Raw genomic sequence first — 5,658 nt, 5'->3', positions numbered from 1 at the left:
GCCTTCCTGCAACAGAGACAAGGACAAGATCCATCAGATCCACAGCCACATCTGTCCTCTGGCTGACTTGAACAACACAGCCACTAGCGAGAGCTTCCTGTTCACAAAATTAACATGATCCCTTCTTGATAACCTTCACGTCTCTCTCATTGCTGGCGCTGGCAGAACACAGAAAATGGGACATTTTGATTTATGCCTTTGGGCCAGAAAGTGATGGCAGCTGCTTTGGGCTCCCCCCCAGTCAAAAGTGTCTGTGATGATTCCCTTTTCACTGCCATCTCTGGTCAGGCACATGCAGGAGAGGAGAGATACTCAGGACTGGAATTCAGCAGGTTCCTGTACAGGATGAAGCAGCTTGTTTGAACCTCTGCTCTCCTGAGAATAAGACAGGGAGAATTTAGGGTGAGAGGGAGAGAAAAGGGGTGCCACCTGGAGCTTGCTTGGGATGGACCTTGGAGAATGGGTCCCACAGGACAGCAGAGGTGTCAGAGTGAGTGAGGAGATAGGAGCAGAAGTCAACTGGGGGAGGATGGAAAACTTAAGTTAGAGGAAACAGAGAATGTGGGAGCTGATGAAGAGATTAAATAGCAAGGAAAAGAGAAATGAGGAAGAGTGAGAGGACAGACACCTGAACTGTTTTTGGAGCCTGAAGTTAGTCAGTCCTAGATCTATACTTAGGTACTAAATAAATGTTTCAAAGAGATCCTGAGCACTCATCGCCTTCACTGGAGTTGCAAGTTCTCAGCACTTCTGAAAAGGAGGCCAGGCAGACTGAGCACACAGCCCAATTTCAAGCTCCCTATATTTCAGTTCTCTGGGTTTTTCAGGTTGCATCCTAGGTTTCATCTTGATTTCATGGTTTACAGTCAGCTTTGAATGCTCCTCCTGTTGAGCAAAGTTGTTTTGTTTTTGTATTGCTGTAGAGGGATGAGAGATTTTTCCCTGAAAGCTTTAAAGCATCTCCAGCTGCCTCTGAAATCCCCCCTGGAAGCTGTTCCTCTCTCAGCTAGAGACAGCATTACAGGATATGGTCAGGGAAAAGAACAGTGTGTGCTCCCTTCCAGGTCTGCAAATGCATCATCCAGAGAAAGGGACCCCTCAGTGACCTATTTGTTTCCATGTCAGATTTTACCTCATAAAAGGGAGGATAGGAAAGAGATAAGAGAAGAGCATCAGAGCCAAGCAAGATCTGCACCCTGTGCCCTGCTGAGCCAGCATGGACCTCCCACAGCAGAAGGCACAGGGCCATGGGGACAGCAGTGCTGGGGCTCGGGCACACACAGCCAGCAGACACACCCCGGGTTTTAATATATTTCTCTGCCCTTTTCTGTATTCTGTTCCCTCTGCTTTTCTGCCTCTACTATCCCATACAATTTCAAAAGCTGACCCATGGATTTGGCTTAGAATTTGGAGTTTGCCTTTCTCCCCCATGTATCGGCAGCTGTGCTGTGACCCAGACAGCCAGCTCAGCTTCAGCTACAGGTACAGCTTGTTGTGCTCACTCCTGCAAAAAACCCTTCCCTGCCTGGCACAACCCATCTACTCCCCCAGCTCAAGCTGCTGCACCTCACCAGCTCGGAGTCACCCTGGGCCACCGAGAAGGGAATCATTCCCATAAGCCAGGCAGGGTGGGAAGCCCTGGGAGAGGCTGGGAGCTGAGTCCCAGCTCCGTGGGAGATCAGGCTTTACAAGCAAAACTTGGGTGACTTCATCCTTCAAAGGAGGGACCGTTCCCTGGAGCCAGCAGTTCGATCACTTATCTACTTCTGGAAGGCTCACATGGGCTGCCTCTGGGATTTGCAACCAACAAAAGCAACCAAAAAGTCAAGCCTGACCATTCCTACCTTGACTAGAAAATAAACTAGATGCTGGATTTTAGTTTAAAGACCAGAATATGTAAACGCCATCCCAGCCAGGATGGAAGTTGAAGCATCTAGTTTTAATGAATGTGCAGATGTGCCTGTTAATAAAGCTCTGAGAGCAAGTAATTGCTGCTTTTTGTACTACATAGCTCAGACTCTGTGTAGTAAATGGGAAGGACTGCCAAATCCCATTTGTTACTTCTAACACACTCTATGTTATGGCTTGTTTCTATGGCAATAATCCCAAGAAGGATTTCATGTCCACACAGATCAAGAAATAAATCTCATGGACATACAGCTGTCTAGATGAGGAAAAGAAAAAGTTAAAACAGCTGTGAACTTACAGGACATATCCTGGCTGCAGCATAAAACAGAACACACAAGTAATGATTTATTCGGTGCAATCCCTCACTGTCAATGCCATTTTTATTATCAAATAGAAACCATCTAAACAGGATATTGCCTGAACTTTTGCATCTTATTAAATTAGAAATCTTGCTGAAATACAAGGTAATGCTTTTTAAGAAAAAGTTACATTTTTTAAAAGGAAATAAAACAGCTGTACAACTGTCACTGGGATATCTGTCTTGGGTATTGTCAAGAAATTAAATTGGACTTTTTTATTACAAAGTTCCTGGTCTAACCTCAAGTTTTCAGGCAAGGCCTGTGTCATATCTGAGCTGGTGCATGATTGCCACCTTACTTGCCACCAAAGAAGACTTGAAGGTTTTAACAGATGTCTTTTTGCTTGCTTTTACTGATACTGTGACGTTCACAGCAGGATGAGGCCAGCTGTACAAAGGATAAAAGCCTCTTGCACTACTAAGCTTGAAAATAACTAGCATTAGCACTTGGCAGACATGAATTTGGGACAGGGACTTCTCTGCTTGCACCACCTAACTTCTTTTTCTGTTCATACATTTCCAAAGTTCTCTTTTCAAGAGTACTAAACAGAAACAAGATCTTTCTTTGAAAGGTCCCAAATACACAGACAAGGTTCTGCTCACAGAACACAGAAACAAGGGAAGCACTGAGAGGAAAACAAACAAGTAAACAACCAAGGAGATTTGTCTTATTGAACTCTTTGGGTGATGGAAAAGGCAGGCACCACAGACAGAGGCAGACCCTTCCCCGAAGAGCACAGTGACAGGATGTCAGGCAGCACTCCCAGGCTGCAGCAGAGAAATTACAGCTGAGCAAGAATCATCCCCTGTGCACTGTGTGAAATTGGAAGAGGGAGCTGGAAAGGATGTTCAATTGCCATCCTGGGAGAATTTCAAAACTCAACTGGACAAGACACTGAGCAAACTTCAAGCCCTGCTTCAAGTGGGAGCTTGGACTAATGACCACAAGAGGTCCCTTCTGATTAGCTTCTCTGTGATTCTAGCACATTTCCATTCATAGTATTGCCCCATTTCTGAGCTTTTTAATATAAACCCTGGCAAGTAAAAAATGAGTCCAGATTATTAAATATTTGTAAAGAAGTCCATCTTGGCATAAAAAGTTTTTTCCACATTTCCTGGAAACAACAGCTCAAATGTGGTAAAAATGACTCAAAACCTCACTTGAAAACCTCTTGGACTTAACCTGAAGTCAATGAGATTTAAGCATGTGAACATTCAGCAGCTGCTTCCATGAACTTTCAACCAATTCAACACACAATGTTTTGCTGTTCCTCTCATTTCAGAAGCAAATCAGATGCCAATTTCAATTGATAAATGGTGCTCTGGAGGAAGTGCTGCTGGTGAGATGTTAGTGAAGGGCAAACTTCCACCCCCAACATGCATAATGACTGATGATGGCTGCACACACATGGCATTTAAACTACCTCTGTGCTCCGAAGGGCTGAGACCTGGAGATAGGAAAATGTTTCTGCATTGGTTAAAAAAACCAAAAAGAAAATCCAGGGGCAGACTGTTTCTGGGACTGGTCTCTGTTACACAGAACCTCCCATGTGGCAGAAGGCAGGGCATGTGCCTCCTTCCTTGCCTACAGAAAAACAAGGTGATAAATTGGAAACAAAAGCAGATTGGACTCAGCACTACCTGGAAAAAGGAACACCAAATGCTGCCGGGCTGGTAACATTTTGTATTAATTTTACCAAAATGTTATGTCCACCAGCAGTGGCCCAGAGCAATCAGCACCACCATTTAAAAATAATGGCAATATACACCTTTTCATCTACCTCCACTGGCCAGCACTGCTCAGTATTTCAACACAGTGTTGAAAAGAGGCATAGACACTTCTCACCACAAATTATGCTGCTTACACAAAAATATTTCAGGACTTGGTTCACTGAGCTAAAGCATGCAACCAAAGAATCACCAATGCTTGGGAGAAAAGCTAACCACTAACTCTGCACCTATCTACCTCTGCAAGTGCCTTGAAACCTCTGGAAGACCAGTGAAACCTGGAAGACTGAGGAGGCTTACAGAAGTCCTAAGCATGCACATAACATGGGCCCACTGATCTGTGGCAAGAGAGGTTCAAGGAGCCAGGGGATGGCTGCAGGCTGCTTTCTGGGCCAGGCAGGTGACCTGCAGCACAGCCACGAGGGTAAATACCCACCAGCATCCCCCAGCTCCACCACTTGCTGTTACAAGTGTCCCCATGGCAAGTGCAGTTAATGCTTACGTGGACACGAAATGTTCAGGAAACATTTAATGTGGTTTTCAGCGCCTTTGATGTGATAAGTGTTTTATCCTTTATCAAAAACTTAATCACAGTGTTTACTTTTGATCTTCATTTCATCTCTGCCTTCCATCTGCTCTGCCTCTCTCAAGGGGAAAAAAGAGCTGGTAACCATGTGACGAAAGGAGTGGGGCTGCCGACTTATCTTCCCACCCACTCAACTTTCGGATTAACCAAATAAATAAAAGCCTTCCCACTTCAGGGATGAAAGGCACAAGATCTTGACAATCTCCCAGCAAAATTACAGGAGGAAGAGAGGGTGGTAAGGGAAGGTGTGGAGGCTGGGGTACCCATCTGTGCCATGAGGGAGGGTCCAGTGTCACTCAAGCAAGCCAGCATTCAGGGAGCAGGGGCAGGGGACAAACCAAGGGTATGGGAGACCCAAGGTCAAGCATTAATTTGGCAAGGCACAGACTTTAACAAACACACCTAATCCAGAGGGAGCCAGGAATCAAGATAGGAGACATCTCCCATCCCATCTCAATCCTGAAAAAGTCTTTTCTGATCAAACAATCACAAAAACCATAGCTAAAGGAAGATGGCTCCCAATAAAACATTTTGGAAAAAACATCTTGACCAATTTTAGTAACCAGGTCTACTACCCAGCCATCATTACATGGGACACAAACCCTGTTCACAGTCCCTGTCAGGACAGCACAAGACACACTATCTCATCAGCCTCAGTACCTGCCCACTGCTGTCACACAAGCCCTAAATACCACTGAGCTCAGCAGAAACTTCAGTAACAGATGCTCATTTTTCTTTACATTACTTTCAGTAATTTTCCAGCTATTCATCTTTGCTGACAAAAAAAAAATTCAGAACATAATCATAACAAGTTAAAATTCAGATTTTTCTCTGCTTCTTTTGTAGGGAGGGAAGCAGAGGAAAGAGGAGAAAAGAATTCTGGTGTTTCAGAATACAAAAGGAAAACCACTGCAAAGTAATTGCTTCCAGTTGCCAAGGCCATGGTTATAAACGTATTTTCAGTGAGAGTACCTGGCATTAACAAGCTCAATGTATTCGATGCTGATGTAATTAGGAAACTGGTAGCAGATGTAACTTTCTTATCACCTTTTCACCAGGTCCTAAAACATTCAATTTA

Source organism: Coloeus monedula (assembly GCF_965178545.1).
Source record: "Coloeus monedula genome assembly, chromosome: 15".
NCBI classification, from domain to species: Eukaryota; Metazoa; Chordata; class Aves; order Passeriformes; family Corvidae; genus Coloeus; species Coloeus monedula.
The sequence above is the reverse complement of the archived record's forward strand: the minus strand, read 5'-3'. Positions refer to the sequence as shown.